Consider the following 19,401-nt stretch of genomic DNA (forward strand, 5'->3'; position numbering starts at 1 on the left):
ATTTTACAAAGGAACCAAGGCCAGATGGGTTAAATGACTTTTTGTCAAGGTTACAGAGCTAGTTAATGATAAAATTCCAGAGTTTTTCATCATATGGCATTAGTCTATAAAAAAAGACAGGCTCCCTCAGTCTCTACTGTCTTAACATTGTATATAAAATTAGACTATTCATTGAAGTATTAGGGCTTGTTTTTTAGAAACAGACTAAGGAATAATTATTAAAATTAACATTTATGAGAGGAAACAGAAATGCTACAACATGTAGAAGTTTGGTGTACTTATATCAGAGGAGCAAGTAACATATTTCAATGAACATGAAACACATTTTAATAGTTGAATTTCATATTGCCCATTTTGAAATATCAAGGCATTTCAATATATATACAGAGGGTGCCAAAAACTGTATACACGTTTTAAGAAAGGAACAAACGGTATTTAAATTGTAATACAACTAATGATACTAGCATTCATTTAATTAACACCATCTTTTGAGTGAGCGTCATACTACTCACTGCTACTGTAATTCAATTCAACTTCGATAAGTCATACATAGATAACCTCTCTTAAAATGTGTACGTTTTTTCGGCACCCCCCGGTATATTGTATATCAGACATACACCAAATCTTCAGGGAAAGAAAGACTACACAGGGGATCTAAAATCTGAATAAGACAAATTTTGCATACAATCGGTAGCACTTTGAAACAAAATACAATTCAGTGATATGCAAAGATTTCTTGGGACTTCTGATAAAAAATGATGTATAATTAAAATTGGTGCATGATTAAGCATATAGTTGAATTATGTTTTATTAAAGTCATTTTAATATTCTGGCTCTTAGAAATTCAAATTTTGTTTCCTCTCTGTAACTACAGTTAGAAGTAGATTAGTCATAACAGTAATTAACTATTAATTCAAGTAAACTTGTTCTTTTCTCTTACAATTGACAAGTAGAATTTGTTTTCAATCATAAAGTGATCATAGGCATCTTCTATTTCTTTGACTTAGGCATTTTCACTATAGGATATTTGTGATATTTGTTGTTAATAATAATCAATTATTATTTTATGGTGAAATATAAGGTAGGCTCTAGCCAATCTTGAAAAATAGGAAACATTAGCACCAAAATTATTTTAAATACACCATTTCATGATTTTTATCTAACTGATAGATAGAACTCTACGTAGTCACTGATTACAAAATAATAACTCCTCTAATCAAAAGAGAATTAAAAAGTTTTATTTATTATAATTTTCCTGCCTCTTGCCCTTCTCACCAAATTAGACAAAGTTTGGTGTGATTGATTTTTCTTCTGAGATAAAAGCTTAAAGAAACAAATAACCTTCCAATTGTAAATAATCACAATCCTAAAAATACACCTTCAAGTCAAATAAAACTGAGGCTTTCCAAGTTCAGAATATCAGTGTTTGAAAGAAGAATTCTTAGGATTGATCATAAATTTCTGGCTAGACAACAAATATTGTTGTGGGCATATATGTAATTATCATTTTTTCCCTTAGTGCAATCCAGAAATATGCACTCCTGAAATTGCATTTTTTTTCCTTTTTTTCATTATAAAACAATTAAATCAAAACATTCTCATGTGATTCTCTGTTCTTTTCTGTTCAATCCCTCCCCTGATCATGTGTTTCACAGTGACATGAAGGATTATAATGGGGGGTAGGGGAGCTGCTTGTGTGTTACATTCCTTATGATTAGTCTCTGCTATCAGTTACATTAAGACACAGACATCTCAAACACCCACTCCTGTCATTAAAATAAATCCTTTTATGTTAAAATAGTTACAAGTTAATTATCTGATATTATAGTTAAAGCCTTGAGATTATTTTATCAAGGGTTACTCATTGAAACCGATGTTGCAAAAGACTTGAAGGGTAGCGGATAGTTCAAGAGCAACCGGCCATGTGACAAATCCTGTGCCAACATCAAAGCAGGCCTAGATGTTAGATGGCTGCCACTTGGAAAATAGCATCCAAGTTCTCTGCATACACCACCCAAAGACAAGTAAAGCAATAAAAACATGGAAAGGCAACAACAACAAAAGAAGCTGAATTAGTGTACCCGTTATGATTCACATGCCTGAAATGATTTATTTAAAAAGAACATGTAAATGCATTTCCATTGACGATCTTAAGATTCATTTTTCAAAATTACTTGTTTATTGTAAGAACAACTTCTACACACTGTGTGTTTATACATTATTTTTTAGTACTATTCAGGGAAGTTACTCATTTTTGACCTTTCAGTAACTATTTTAAGAATCACTGGATTTACATTTCTCTGAAGAGATAAAAGAATTGAAAATGGCCCTGTACTGTGAAGGTCTAGCCATGGAATAAAAGCTATAGGAATGATTTATCCCATATAAACAGATGATCTGGTAACTTCCTATAAAACAACTTAGATTCAAACATGGATGTGTGAAATCATTTATTCAACACCCTGGTGTATTTATGCTCTGTGCTTTCTATCTTTGTAGTCCTGGTAAAATTCAGACACTGTTGGATGTTGCTGTTGAAATAACATGGCCACATCAGAGTAAAACAACGACAACACAACACTAACATGGAACTAATAAAATACCTATTTGTTGACAGAAATTTATGGTCTCTTTAGTTTCATTGTTTTATTCTTGCTTTTTGGCTCACATTTCTTCTTAACTCTCCCTTTAAAAATCTTGCAAATTGATGGACGATAAGATTAAAAATATAAAGAAGAAAAAGTGAAGAGAAATGAAAGGAAGGAGAATAAATCCTAAGGTAAGCTTCACACTGTAAAATAAATTGAAAATTAAAAGTATGGAGGAAAATAACATTGCTATGCAAATCAGGGCAAAAGTTAATTAAATAGCCCCCTCCCCCCCCCCCCACACACACATACTGTTCACTGTTGGTGCAGTATTCACTGGGGAAGACTCATGGGTTGCTCATTTATTCCAGACAGACAAGGTCTGGCAGGGCAGGAAAGGCACGATGTCGGTCCCTGGGAGATGAGTCCTGACCTTACGACTGTGATGCTTCTAAGCTGCCAGATTTCAGAAGAGCCTGCCCTCTCCAATAGTCATCTGACAGGACAGAAACTTTGCTCCATTTGTACCTTGCCTAGCCTGTCCCCTGGCACGATCAGGCTTAGGATCCGTGCTTTTCAGATGACAGAACTGATGGACCGAATCATTAGGTTGATGCAAAAGTAATCGCGGTTTAAAAGGTTAAAAATAATTGCAAAAACCGCTGTTACTTTTGCACCAACCTAATACAATGCTGAAATTAGTTTACACGGAGCTTTGTGGGACTGCAATATATTTTTCCTGACAGACCATGGAAATGACTCAGTTTTGGGCAAGTCAAACGTTACCTATCAAACACTAATAACAATTATTCCACGTTAATATGGAGATTATCAATTATACACGATATTTCAGATAAATAATCATCCTGTAAAGTCTCTGTGTCTCTTATCATTTCACTGAATTAGTAATGGATCTATTTATTGCTATCTGGCTAATGTTTCTGGAAGGTATTAGTAATGTAGCCTGACTTGTCATTTTTCCACTTACCATGTCCTTTGAATTCACGTGCTATTTTTTTTATTGTGAAGCCATAATTGTCATACAACATGTACTAGTTTTAGGTGTACAACACCTGTGTTTGATACAAGTGTACAACACCTGTATTTGGTACATGTTATTTGATACCTGTATCTATTGCAAAATCATTACCGTGATAGTTCAGGTAATATCCATCACCACACATGGTTATATTTTTGTTTGTTTGTGATGAGCACTTTTAACATCTATTCTCTTACCATATTCAGTGTGCTTTTAATAGTCATCTGCCAAAGCTTTTATTCAGTGTGCCAGCTCTTATGCTTTGCATATTTCCTGATAAAGGAGGGCTAACAATAACATTTTGCCCCTTTTTTGACCTCTTCAAAATTCAGTAAAAAAGTATTGATTGTAAACCCGGCGGCATTTTTATTTTATAAGACACGATTAATTCCTAGTCTAATAGATTCCAGTGGGATAAAGTAACACTGGGACATCCTACTTAGTAATTTAAACTTGAAGAAAAATATCATTACCACAAATAGTATTTTCTTCACAAAAGGTTGCCAAGACCAAGTCAGTATTTCATCAGGTTAAAGAGTGGCCAGGACACAAGATTCTAGTTCAATTTTTTAAAAAATGACTGAACCTCATGGATTTCATTGTAAAATAATTTATTTAAATATGATGTAGACGTGCAAAACTGGATACCCTACAGTTCTAGTATACAGGAATTACACTGAAATTTCCAGGTTGACCAACAGAGAAGTAATAAGGAGGGAGAGGGAGGGAGGGACGGAGGGAGAGAGAGGGAGAGAGAGAGAGAGAGAGAGAGAGAGAGAGGAGAAATAATAGTATTATTTAGAAATAAGGGGAAATAAAGATGATAAATGTGAATGACCTCTGGAAAGTCATGGGGTCCCACAGAAACAAGAAAAGACTGAATTTAAGAATTGTCAATGACTTAACCTCACTCATATCTAGTTATCTAGTGCCTCTTCTGTTAAAGCAAAATACACCAAGAATTTGAATTTCACTGTATTAATTGGTTTAATATAATTAACTTTATGCCTTAAAAAAGTCTTTTCTAACCTTCAATTTTTATTATATATATATATATATATACACATATATATATATATATATATATTCTGGATTATTAAAAATTTGAGCCCATTCTTCAAATTATAATGTCAAAATAGTTGCTATATCCTTCTTGCCCTCACACAGGCACTGATCTCCATTATCAACATCCCCATCATCGTGCTATTTTTGCCGCAATTGATGAAAATTGATGAACCTACCTTGATCATCACCCAGACTTTACATTAGGTTCACTCTTGGCATTGGGCATTCTGTAGGTTTTGACAAATGTATAATGAGATGTACCCGTCATCATTGTACCATACATAGTTGTTTCACTGCCCTAAAAATCCTCTGTGCCCCACCTATTCATTCCTCTGTCCCCACAGACCCCTGGAAACCACTGAAGTTTTTTACTGTCACTATAGTTTTACGTTTTCCTGAATGTCATGTAGTTCAAATCATACAATTTGTAGACTTTACAGATTGGCATCTTTTATTTAGTAATATGCATTTAATATTCCCCCAAGTCATTTAATGGCTTCATAGCTCATTTCTTTTTTGCACAGTTTATTTACCATAGTTTATTTATCCACCTACGGAAGGGCATCTCGGGTACATCCAAGTTTTGGCAGTTATGAATAAAGCTGCTATAAACATTGTATACAGGTTTTTGTGTGTACTTGATATTATTTTTATTGCTAAATATTAGTTTTTCTGTTCTAGATATGTCATTAATTTTGTGTGCTTTTGTTTGTGTCTGACTCTTTCTCAGCATAGTGTTTTGAGATTCATCCACAAATCAGTTGCAAGTATCACCAGTTTGTTCTTTTTATAGTTGAGTAATATTCCATTGTATGAATATATGAAATATATACAATTTGTTTATTTCTTCAGCTGATGATAGACATTTGGTTGTTTCCAGTTTGGGAATATTATGAGTAAAGATGCTATAAATATTTTTGTACAGGTCTTACACTTTGGATGCATTTTATTTCTCTTAAGTAAATGCCTCAGAATGGTATTACTGAGTCGGATGGTATGTGTATTTTTAATTATTAAAAACTGTCAAACTGTTTTTCAAAATGAATGTTCCATTTTTCACTTCCAACAGAAATACATAAAATTTCCAGTTGCTAAACATCCTCTCCAACAGAAAGGACTTATGATCTACTGACTTATAGTTGATCTTTTAAAAATTTAGGCATTCTATTTGCTTATGGTATGTGTATGGCATCTTTTGGTGATTTTTTTAAAAACTCAACTTTACTACAGTATAATTTACATACAACATGCATCATGTTGAGTGTCATTTGATGTATTTTACTACATGTACGTATAGTATAATTACCACAATCAAAAATAAAATATTTTTATCTTTCCCAATGTTCATTTGTTTTCTTTTGCAATAAAGATTCCCCATTCTTTAACCCAGACAACTGTTTATCTCACTTCAGCCACTGAAGATTGGTTTTGACTGTTCTAGATGTCATCTAAGTAGGATCATTTAATATACTTGTATGCTTTTTATTGCTTTTTTGTATCTAGCTCCCTTTGTTCAACATAATATTTTTGAGCTTTATCTATGTCATTTTGAGCATCAGTAATCCATTCCTTTTTATTTCCAACTAAGATTAATTGCATGATTGTGTACAATTTCTTTTTCCAAGTAGTTGTTGATTTTATATTTCCACTAGTACTGTATGACAGTTCCCATTGCTCTATAGTCTCCCTAACACTTGATTTTGTTAGTCTTTTTATTTTAAGCCACTTTGGTATTTGTGCAGTGATATCTCACTGTAGTTCTAATTTCTGTATGACCAGTGACATTGTGAATCTTTACATTTATTTATTGACCTCTGCGTATTTTCTTTGTGAAATATCTATTCAAATATTTTTCCCAATTTTTAAACTGCATTATTTGCCTTCTTATTATTAATTTATGAGTTCTTTATACATTATCTTTCTGTGTTTATTTCACAAGTAAAATTTCAGACTATATAATATAATTTATAGTAAAACTAAACAAGATGAAACATACATAGAAAATAAAATAGTGAGATTAACGTGCCTGCGTTTCCTTTTTTAAATTTTCCATTGTTAATAATGACCATGTGGAATTAAAAAAAAAAAGAAGACATTGCTCAAAAGAAAACACAATTGAAGATTTTTAGATTTCTTTAGCTTTATTGAGTTATAACTGATATACAAAAAATTGCATACTTTTTTTATATCTATGTCTCTCTATATACATATACACACATATATGTATATATATATATATATATATATAAAATGGGGTGCCAAAAATGTATACAAGTGGACACATTGGTCAACAATACTAAAACAGTAGTTTTCCATAATCAGAAGGTCTGGATGCTGATGGTAACCACTTTGAGCACCTCTAGTAATTGCAGAAGTCAAACATGAACTGTATTCATCTTTTGTTATTGGTATATATTGAGTATTACAATTTTAATAGTTTTTTTCTTTTTTAAAATGTGTGTACAGTTTTGTGGTACCCTGTGTGTGTGTGTGTGTGTGTGTGTGTGTGTGTGTGTGTGTGTATTGATGAGTTTGGACATATGCATACATCTGTGATACAAACACCACAATCAACTTACTAACCATATCTATCACCTTCATAAATTAATACAAGATCTGTCCTCTTGACCTATGAGTATTTTAAAATGCACAAGACCATATTGTTAACTATAGGAGTGATGCTTACAGTACATCTCTAGAACTTGTCTTGCATAACAGAAAGTTTATACAGATTGAAAAACAATTCCCCATTTCCCCTTTCCCCAGCCCCTGAGAACCATCATTATACTCTGCATCTATGAGTTTGACTATTCTAGATTCTTAATATAAATGGAATTATGCAGTATTTGTATAATGATCCTTCTGTGTCTGGATTATTTTACTTAGTATAACATCCTCAAGGTACATCCATATTGTAGCAAATGACAAGATTTGTATATCAACTATGTATCCTGTAATCCTGTTAAATTTACTTATGAGCTGCAGGAGATAATTAGTAGATTATTTAGGATCTTTTATGTACACACTTATCATTTGCACATAAATTTGTATCGCATTCATTAATTGATTGGTTGAGTGAATTTTACCTTATTCCACTGGCCAGTTCTTTTAGGGAAGTGCTGAGTAACATGGTAAGAATGGACATCATTGCTTTCTTCCTGATTTTAAGCATGAAGTCAGTCTTTCATCATTAAGTATGATGTTACCTGTAGTTCTTTTTTTTTCTTTTGTAAATTAACTTCTTTATCAAGTTGACAAAATTATCTTCTCTTGTTGACTATCAATACTACTGGTCTTCACAGACAGCTTGCATTTTTCATATTTGTTTCTATTTTAACTTGTTTCTCTATTGGTTTCATGTGAGGTTTCTCACATAATTGCAGTCAGATAGTGCCTGTGGTGGAAGTCATGGAAGCCTCAATCGGAATGCCTAAACAACTTTGCATCTCTGCCTCATTGCACGATCTTATGGGATTTCCACATAGTTTCTCCAGGTGGGTAATGGGATACCTTGCAATGGTGGCTCAGGGTTCCCAAGAGCTCAAATTTAGAAATGAACAGCCCTTTTATAATGTATAGTTCCAGAACCGGCTCATCATTCTTTGTGGGCAATGACTACACAACAGTTCAAATCCTGGGAGGCTGGTTCGTGGGGACCACGTTCGATACCAACCTTCTAGTAGTGTACATTTAGTTAATAGCATCTAAGTGCTTTTCTTAGATATTTTTGTAATGCTAATTTTAGATACCATTATTCAAATATGATCTAACAGCTCAAGATTGTAGCTCATAGTTAACTTTTCTACTTGTGTACATCCCACTGCTTTTTCTGACGTACTTAAAAGTAAATTACGGAAGATATGACAGCATAGCTCTGTGCTCTTACTAAATTCCGTTTTATATTGTGGGGACAGAACCCCAAAAAGCAGTTTCCAGGCTCTCGGCCTCACATAGAAAGGAGTTGGCTCAGGTAGTAAATGGCCATCAACTATGATTGGATGGCCATCAGCTGTGGCTAGTTGGCCATCAGCTGTAACCAGTGAGCCATTGGCCACTAATATAACTGCCGTGGCTACACTAGCAGGAAAAATGGGGGCTAACAAGAAGATAGTGGCTGGGCTAGCAAGAGCGGATTGCAGAGAGACGGATGCCTCCAGCGAGAATATAGTGAGCTAGCAAGAGCGGATTGCAGAAAGGCAGATGCCGCCAGCAAGAATATAGTGGTATGACTCCCCCATCTATGGCTCCGTGGGTGTTCCTTTTTGGCCTCACCATATCCTGCGTTCTTATGTGGGGAGCAGGACGAGAGACCCCGCAGGCTGCCCTGCATGACATATATATTGACATAAAATACTAAAACTATAATGATAAACCACTAGAAAAAATATCTGAAACAAATGTAAAATTAATTCACTTATATAAAAATCTACATGAATTTGAAAGATAAATACTAAGTTCCAAACAAAAATAAAAGACTGGATGAATTAATAAAAAATATTCAAGAGTTAATATGAGTGGATAATACCATGACTAAGATAGAAAAATATGTTTAATTTTTAAATAATGTGATGTTTATAAAAATTGAACAAACCAACTGACAAAAAAGACAAGTAAAATTTCTAAAGCAAAATTCTGGACTTAGCCTTGTGCTGCAGAAGCTTTCTGCAGGTGTTTGCTTTTAGGAAATCTGTGTAAAACAAACACAATGTGTCACCAAAGGAACGATTCCTAAGTATATAACTGATTTTATTGAAATAAATACAAGAAAATTGGATAGATAAACAAGCTAATATAATTGATGAATATCATATTTGGAGAAGTAAAATTTGCTACAGAATGTTGTAACTAAAGTCATCTCTTGATTATTTAAAGATGATTATTTAATTGTGACTTAGTTGGCCTGGGCCCATATTCACCACTCCATCTTTTAGCCCTTGCTATTCTGTTCAGATTCTCAGTGCTCCATTTTATTATGTTTTCTCTTCCCTTCTCTGGACATCCACATCGGACATTGGCAAGCACAAGTCATAACTCTCCAACAAAGTCTTTTTTGAGTATGTCAATCCATAGTCAGCTCTCTCTTCTTCCTGCTGTAGTAACTGTCAGCTGTATCAATCACCTTGGACTATCACTCCTCTTGTATTGTCCTTTCATTGTGATTTTACTACTGAAATTTTATCACTGAGATTCTTAACACCTGTATGACTAGATCAAGCCTTATATCTATTGTCTTCTACTTCAAACGTAAATAAATATTTTAAGACTAAATATTCATTAAATTAAACAGCATCCAATCTAAGCTTTAAAAAATTTCTGTTACTACAATTTTGATATATTTTTACTGACTTCTCAATTAAAAGTCAGTAATGCAAAAAATCATTTGCAGGAGATCCGAGATGGTGGAGTAGGTAAACGCTGTGCCTGTCTCCTTCTGTGAATGTATTAAAATCACAACTAAATTATAGGACAATCACCCTGGAGAACCATCTGAAATCTAGCTGAACAGAAGTTTTGTAACTAAGGATATAAAGAAGAAGCCACACAGAGACTTGTAGGAGCTGTGGGATGTTAGAACAGGCCAGACCCCCACCTGCAAGTGGCAGCTGAGAACTGGGAGAAATATATTGTCCATGGACTTTCCCCTTTTCCAGAGGAATGACTGACCCCATCCCTACACCAGACTCTTCAGCCCAGAGTACCAGTGCTGTGAAGAGGAGCCCAACCCAACATGTGTCTGTGAAAAATAGAGTTGAATGGAGATTCTGACCATTCGAGTGGGATAGGAAGGCTACGGGAAACTCAGACATCCCCTTAAATGACCTGTGCACAGACTCATTCCCTCACAGGCACTTACTCTGGGCTCTGGTGGAAGGACAGTGACTCAGGGAACATTGAAGATATACAGGGAGTGACTGAGTAGTGTGGCTTCAGGGTGAGGAAAGGAGTGACAGTTGCCATTTTCACTGTGTGAGGTCCTCTTTCTATGCAGCCATCAGGTCAGAGCCATTTTCTTGTGTTGAGCCCTCCCCCCACAGACATGGCCAAATATGAATCTGAATTGGTCTGGTGAGCTCCACTTGCTCCACTCTAGTAACTCTCTGAGAAGCTGCCAGTCACAGGCACTGGGTGACCTGGGCCTGCATCAGAGCCCCTCCTAAGAAGCCCCAGAACCAACATACTTGGGGGTTGACTTCAGACGACAGCAGAGCACGACCCAATCAGCCTCACAAATGGCACTCACAAAGGGCGGTCTCAACAGCCATATGAGTCTGCTGGGGCAAATCCCAAGTAGTGGGGTAAGCCCTATGCACAGCAGCCTGTAAGCTGTGGACATGGCAAAACTCCATAGGCAGTCAGCCTGAGGGTCAATCCCACCAAATGATGTTCCGAAAGCACTCAAGACTCAACTATAAGAGCAGGGCACACACAACCCACACAAAGGACACCCCTGGAGCATCTGGCACAGGTGACCAGTGAGAATGTACCAGGGCCGCACAAGACACCTACTACTTAAGGCCACTGGGCCAACATTACATAGGGCTACATCCAGAGGAGTAGCAGATCTACAGAGTAATAGAAACAAAAACAGAGAGGTAGCCAAAATGGGGAAATAAAGAAGAACGGCCCAAATGAAAGAACAAGAGAAAACTCTAGAAATAGAACTAAATGAAATGGAGGCAAGTGATCTACCAGATACAAAACTCAAAACAGTGTTTATAAGGATGCACAAGGAACTTAGAATGTCAACAAAGAGATAGCAAGCATTAAAAAGGACATAGAAACCATAAAAAAAAGACAAGTCAAAAATAAATAATACAATAACTAAAATGAAGAATTCACTAGAAGGAATCACTAGCAGACTAGAAGCAGAGGATCGAATCAATGATTGGGAAAACAAGATAACAGGAAACACCCAAGCAGAATGGGAAAAGGAAAAAAAGAATAAAAGACAAGTAAATGAAGATAGTTTAAGAGACTTCTGGGACAACATCAACCATGACAACATTTGCGTCATAGGGGTTTCAGGAGGAGAAGAGAGAAACAAGGAATTGAGAACCTATTTGAAGAAATAATGACTGAAAACTGTCCTAATGTAATATTGCTTGGCCAGGGAAGAGAATGGGTCCTTGCCATCTGTGGTGCCATGGATGGGCGTGGAGTGTATTGTATTGAGTGGAGTATGTCAGACAGAGAAAGACAGATGCAATGTAATTTTGCTTATATATGAAATCTAAAGAAAAAAAATAAACAAACAAAACAGAAACAAAGTCTTAGATACAGAAAACATTTTGATGGTTGCCAGATGGGAAGGAGGTTAAAGTGAGGGGAAAGGGGAAGGGATTAAGTAGTACAAACTGGTAGTTACAAAATAGTCATGGGTATATAAAGTAAAGCATAGGGAATATAGTCAATGATATGGTAATAACTATGTTTGGTGCAAGGTGGGTACTAGACTAGTTAGGGGGATCATTTCTTTAATTATATAAATGTCTAACCATTATGCTATACACCTGGAATTAATATAAAATAATACTGAATGTCAATTTTAATTGAAAATTTTTAAAAAGGGGGGAAAAGGTGAAGGGGAATAACAGGTTCAAATTTCCAGATATGAAACAAATAAGTCATGGGGATGTAACATACAGCGTAGGGAATATAGTCAGTAATATTGTGCTAGCATAGTACAGTGTCAGATGGTGCTTGACTTACCACGGTGACCACTCTTTATATAAATGTTGAATAACTATGGTGTACACCTGAAACGAACATATATTTTGTTAGCTATGTTTTTTTGTAAAATTCTTAAAAACATAAAAAAGGAAAAATCACATGTACAGGATAGGGAATATAGTTAATGATATCATAATAACTATGTACAGTGACAGATGGTTACTAGACTTATCCTGGTGATCACTTTGTAAACTATGTAAATGTCTAATCACTATGTTGTACACCGGAAACTAATATAATATAATTTTAAAATAAATAAAAAATAAATTTAATTACAAAATAATTTGCAAAATAATTTGAAAATGTAATGTAATACTCTGATCTTCAAAGATTCAGATACTGGAGAATATACATGCACACACACACAAACACATGCACACACGTGCCACATCGCAGAATCTTTACAGTGAACAACATTGAAATGCTCTGTGTATCACTTACCCGAACCATAGGCTGTGTTCATTTTAAACTACCTTCTATAAAATGTACTGTGTTTAAATAATCATCAAAACAATAACATTTACTAATAGTTCTTAAAAACTCTGTCCCACTTGGCATCACTGTATCATTCAATTCTACAAAGTCCATACATTTAGAGGTTGAACTGGAGAGAGCCCTTACCTGACCTAGGCTTAACCGATTGCTTTGGGAGAGCAGGGAGTGTGACTGAGCATGACTGTATCCTTAGCAGTTAGCAGAAACTGAATGAGTACTATAGCAAACTGCAGGAACCAACCATCAGCTGCATTCATGGACCTGTTTGGGTATTTGTACACATTATTAAATCATTTTTCTCCACAATCTTCATACATTGTGACTTTCATTATAACTCAACAAATCGGTAAAATCTTTCTGGAAAAACCAAACAAAATGACTTCATTTTGATCACTTATGCAAAGAATTTCTTTCGACTTCAACTAACTTTTATCTTTGAGTGAAAAAATGAAAAATGAAACACCCCTACTAAAACACAAACATTCTTATTAACAATAAATTTTTCTTCAGAAAAATATAAGGAGGTGAGGCCAAAAATGTGAAGACCCCAAGTGAAGCAGAAAACACTTATAAGGCAAATAAACAGCTACGTTTTAACTTATGGCTATAACAAGCAGTTACATTTTGTGGCAGAGCAATGTCAAACCTACACAATCATGATCGTTTCATGATTCTAGAAGCAACTAAGAAGGTCAAAAAAGAAAATTGATGGCAAAGAGTAATGATTTGAATTTCAGTGATGAGATAGTTGCAGTACCTTACGTTTGGGCCACGTGAATAGAAACACCCAATAAAAACAAAATTTGGTTCACATGAAGCCAGAAAATTAGCATTATTAAATGTGGCTTTCCTCTTACTACAGAAAATTATTATTTGCTGTTGACCACTAACCTCCATTAGGACCTACAACTTATTATTCACTAGTAACCTGTGCTGAGTTTAAGTGTTGTCCTAGAAGGAAAAATCTGCAGTGTGTACTAACAAGTCTCTTTGGTTTCTGAGGGTGGTCAAACATTGTTGATTATGTGGTGGTAGGGTGTGTGTGTGTGTGTGTGTGTGTGTGTGTGTGTGTGTGTGTGTCTATGTGTGTGTGTATGATATGCTTTAACCAGACTTTTAAAATATTGTTTTTGGGGGAAATTCAGATTTGGGGGAATACAATATTTTTAAATATACGTTTAATCATGTCTTAGATAAATGCAGAGAGTAAGGAGTCTTCAAAATGTTGGCCTCTTTGGTTCTTCTCTCCCCTCCCTCCCACTGTATTGTTCTGAAACTCAGAGCATTTTAACCTTTCAATTTGATCTTATTTTCTTTTGAATGGATAGCATTGTACAGGTAAGCCATAAATTGCATTATTGCACACTGATTACTTTTTTAAAGCATGGTAGGAACTAGTTATTGCAAGAACTATTATTTATCCTAATTGATCCCAGCTGAGCTTGGAAGGGAGTCTGGCCCGAGAGCCTTCAAAGACTTGCCAAAAGACTGTCAGATTTGATAACTCACACCGCTCTGAACTTGGCTCAGAGAGGTCAGTTGCAAAGCGAACACTAAGCTCTCCCCGATATCCAAGCCTGCTGAAAAATGCAGATACACTGCCAGCTGAGTAAAGTCACTACGTTTTTAACTTTGTTTTAAGAGGCTCATGTGTTCTTGGAACTGGGCATGGGCTGCTTAGCAATGAGAAGATGTTCCCATGTGGAGCTACAGAGCAGATGTGACTGTCCTGTGTGCTGGGAGACATCTGTTTTTGTTAAAACACGGTTTATGCCTTGGCCTAAAGATTTAGGATGACCTGGAAATATAACAAACCCTTAAATTACGCTTCTTTGATTGGAATAACTGAATGCATCCATGAATTTGTGTATTACTGTTTTATATTACATTAATCTTTTTTACATAAAATTCCTCATTTATAGATTATACACATATAGTTGTTGTTTTATGTTATCAAAGCTCCAGCTGAATGATCTTTCCAGTTAATTTATAATGTTAAGTTGTAAGCACCACGAAGGAAAGAAAACAATATTTGTTTCTTCACTGTTGCAGCTTCTTTGCCTAACACAATCCCTGGGCTCATGATGAGCCTCAAGAAATATTTGTTGGACAAATGAATAAAGAAACAATTGTATGAATTCAGAAATTGGAAAATCGGCAATCTACTTGAAAGGTGTTTTTTTTTCCTCTTAGGTCAATAAATTTCTTCAATTGACGGGTGTGTTAACTAACCTTAATGTGGTAATAATTTTACAATATATACCATTATGTTATGTGCCTTAAACTGACACACTGTTACATGTTAATTATAACTCAATAAAGCAGGGAACAAATGAATACAATTTTAAAGAAATAAATAAGCTTCATCACTGGAGCCACTTTTAAAGACAATTTGTGAGAAATATATCATGTAAATCATATGTTTCCAGCAGTCTATTCAAATTATACCTACAGCTTTTTGAAATTTCATATTATTCATGGAGAAATTTTTAGTTGCTTGATATTCAGAAGGAAATTTTACATTGAAAGTGTCTCTTTTTTATTAGATCGATAGATAGAACTTTAAATGTTATTCAGGTACAATTAATGTGCCACATTTGTGTAGTGTGTGGGTTAGTGGAGAAATTTGAGGAAGAAGAAGTGAGAATGAGGGCACATAGAGAGATGTTTACCAAAGATAAGTGTTACATTAGTATTCAGCTTCACCGTTTGGCTAGGATTGTCCACGAAGATAGAAAATGTCAGTTCTCTAGTGGATGGTCATGAAGGATTGAGTAAGTGATGAAAAATGTGACAAGAACGAGCTATCTCTAAATATCCATATTCCCATTTTCCCATGGCAATGAAAATTTTAGCTCAAGAAATACTCAAATTAAAGAATCTATTTCAAGCCTCCTTCATGTCGGTGTGGCCATGCAACTAACTTCGACGTATTGGGATTTAAGGGAAAGTCATTGGTTCACCTTCCTGGTAATGTCCTTAGAGGAAAGAGAGTGCCATCCACTTTTATCTTTCCTCTTCTCAGTGGCCTCTAATAAATCCTGAAGGTGAGTACAGCATCCTGGGAAGTAATAGAGTGCCACCCACTAGAAGGAAATTGGGTTCCTTTTGACTTTGTAGAATGGAGCTGTCAGATAGCTGCTTGGAATTTTACAAGAGAACAATAAAGCTTTATCACATTTAATTCATTCACGTTTGGGTTAAGGCTCATTCTCAAACTCAAATCCAAACTAATACAAAAAGAAAGAAAGCACAGTGAGCTATGACATTTTTATAGCTTTAGTTTAACCTATCTGACAGCTCCGTTCTGCAAAGTCAAAAGGAACCCAAGTTCCCTCTAGTGGGTGGCACTCTATTACTTCCTAGGATGCTGTATCAACCTTCAGGATTTATTAGAGACCACTGAGAAGAGGAAAGGTGGAAGTGGATGGCACTCTCTTTCCTCTAAGGACACTACCAGGAAGGTGAACCCATGACTTTGCCTTAAGTCCCAATATGTCTAAGTTAGTTGCATGGCCACACTGACATGAAGGAGGCTTGAAATATATTCTTGTATGAGTATTTCTCAAGCTAAAATTTTTTATTCCCATGGAAAAATGGGAGTTGGAGAATTAGAGATAGCTAGTTTTTGTCATATTTTTCATCACTTACTCAATCCTTTGTGACTATCTACTTAGAGAAATGACATTTTCTAACTTTAAGGTCAACTCTAGTCAAATGGTGAAGCTGAATACTAATGTAACACTTATTTTTGGTAAACATCTCTCTTATTATTTTGTGCCCTCATTGTGATTTCTTCCTCAAATTTCTCCACTTACTGACACGTTACACAAATATGGCACATTGATTGTACCTGAATTATATTCTAAGCTCTATCCTCCTGCCCCCATCCTCAGATAAACTAAAACAAACAGATTAAAAAAAACAAAAAAAAAAACACACACACAACACTTAACTTATCCTTTAGTTGACTAAGGATGATGTACTCTGTTGGGTGATAATAGGTGGAAGCAGGTTAATCTCTTTTAAAAAAAAATTATTTCAAATTCCTTAAAGTCAAATGGTAAAGCTAACAGCAGAAACTCAGACACTATATTACACAAGTGGCAGAGAGTTTTCCATTAGAAATCATTTTTGCCTTTCTTCAATTACACCATGAAATGGATGTGTAAAACAAGTCCTGGCTGATAATCCTTTCCAGTGTTATCAGGAACTATTCATTTTATTTTGGACTAAATTTTCTAGTTCTCCTCTCATACAAGACTTGGGCAGAACTCTGACATCCACCTTACCCCTGGAAGAGGAGGCACACCTACATGGTGAAACCTGTGGATGGTTACTGCTATTCATCCCTGCCCTTTCCCAGTGGGGAGGTGCCCTTTCTCCATGGACATGTGGATGGAACTCTGAATTCCACCCTTCCCCTGTAGTAGTGAGGGGGTGTTTCGCCTTCTCCCTAACCATGCTGAGGGGACTGTGGAGAAGAGTCCCATCACCTGAGTAACATAAAAGTTGGGGAGACCAGGCTCACTGCAGGGGATTTATAAAGTAAATTGATATTTGGTCAATAGACCACAAAGGTGAGCCAGAATATGCATTTTGAACCTAAACAGTTGATCACCAGCTTAAATAAAAGATATATCCAGGAAACTTAGTCTTATAAAATAATACTCAAATTTTCCAAAATAAAGTCCAAAGTTACTCAACATGCCAAATACTAGACACATTTCAAATGAGAAAAGACAATCAAGGGATCTTAGCACCAAGACGCTACACATGTTAGAATTATTGGACAAGGATTTTAAAGAAGAAATCATAAAATATTTCAAATAGTAATTTTGTATACAGTTAAAAATGAAAACACAGACAATTCAATAAAGAAATAGATGCTATAAAAAGGCAAATAAAAATTTTGGAACTGAAAAATACACAATAATCAAAATAAAAATTTAACATGATAGCCTCAATAGAACAGTGGAAATGGCAGAGAAACGAATCAGTAATTTTGAAGCTACATTAGTAGAAATGATCTAATCTGAACACAGAAAAAAACAAAATGACAACAAAAAGTAAATTGAAACTTAGGGACTTCAGACAATAAAAGACTATCTAACATTTGAATCACTAGAGTTGCAGAATGAGAGGAAAAATAATGTGAAGCTGAAAATTTATTTGAAGAAATAATGACTGAAAACATCCCAGACTTGGTGAAAGACAAATTCTACAGATTAAAGAAAGTGAATGAACTCCAAAAAGGATAAACTCAAAGAACTCCATGTCCAAACGTACTATAGCCAAACCTATGAAAACTGAAATAGAAATTTTATTAATCATTAGTTTTATTTGGCCAGAAATCATGCTAGAAAGGCTATCATATAGTATTTAGTATGCTAGAATTCCAGCAGAAATACAAAATCAAAAGCAGCCTGCTTACACAACACATAGCAACTGGAAAAGCTTTATTTCGGGTTTTGTTGGTTTATGTTTGATCTAGCTGAACTCAATGAACAAAAAAAGTAATTCTTTTATTTTTAAAATCAGTTTGCTATCACAATTTTTTTGTATTTGCTTTATTTCTAAGAAATATTACCTTTATATTTCATACTTCAGTTTTACTCATTCTTGTTCATCTTGTTTCTTCAAATGTTATAAATATTACTTTTCTTTAACATCCAAAACTCCTTCAACACTCTAGATTCAATTAATCCACATATTTTAATGCTGGAGCTGTTGTCCTATCTTTAAAATATTAATAATAGGAAATTTTTTACAAACTGTGGATCACTTTATCAGAAATATGTGTTCCTTTTTCAAACATATTTCAATTCATTAATGCTAAAGATTGACAAACAATAAAACTAGGCATGATTTTTTTTTGAAATAAGATGATGAGTAAATGATGAATATCGAAGAAACAAAAAACTTGAGACTTAATCAGTATGAATTTTAGAATTAAAAAAATTGTTTATAATAATTACCAAAAATAACCACACACTATATCAAAGGATTAGGTTTTATCCGTTTTAACAGCTCTTTTTAATCCAATAGGTGTCTTCTTCTGGATTGAGAAATCTGAGTTAAAATGAAACATGTATCCTATTTTATATTATGTGTTCTCTTGAAGACATACAGAATGAAAATTTCAACATATGTTTGCACGTTTGTGTATTCATCAGTATCCTGTTTTCATCCAGTAAATCTAATAGCCCAAAATAACCCTATGATTTTAGTGTGTTTAAGAGAAAATATTTCCAGTTTTTACACCTATGACAACTTCCACATAGTCTGTTACTATACTGTATTACCTATACTGTAATTTTTAGGGAGGTATATTCATTTCTATTCATTTGTTAACACTGTATGTTTTGATTACCTATTCCATGCCCAATGTGATTATGTTTTACATAATCTTGATTAACATGATGCATTCAATTAGAAAAGTGTAGGTATGAGGACTCCTTTTCTTAGCCATATTTTGTGCAA

At 34.7% G+C, this 19,401-nt stretch overlaps 1 long non-coding RNA gene across 3 annotated transcripts in view; it reads left to right on the plus strand.

Moving 5' to 3' along the window:
* The window catches only part of LOC109446497 (uncharacterized), a 54,824-nt gene that overhangs the window by 11,605 nt on the left and 23,818 nt on the right, over nucleotides 1-19,401 (plus strand). For 2 of the 3 annotated variants that reach the window (XR_012494119.1, XR_012494120.1), the window contains exon 2: nucleotides 8,057-8,186. This is a non-coding gene — a long non-coding RNA (uncharacterized LOC109446497). The remainder of the gene's footprint in view (nucleotides 1-8,056; nucleotides 8,187-19,401) is intronic. The other variant, XR_012494121.1, reaches the window with a different exon arrangement.

This window comes from Rhinolophus sinicus, linkage group LG01 (genome assembly GCF_036562045.2).
Source record: "Rhinolophus sinicus isolate RSC01 linkage group LG01, ASM3656204v1, whole genome shotgun sequence".
NCBI lineage: Eukaryota > Metazoa > Chordata > Mammalia > Chiroptera > Rhinolophidae > Rhinolophus > Rhinolophus sinicus.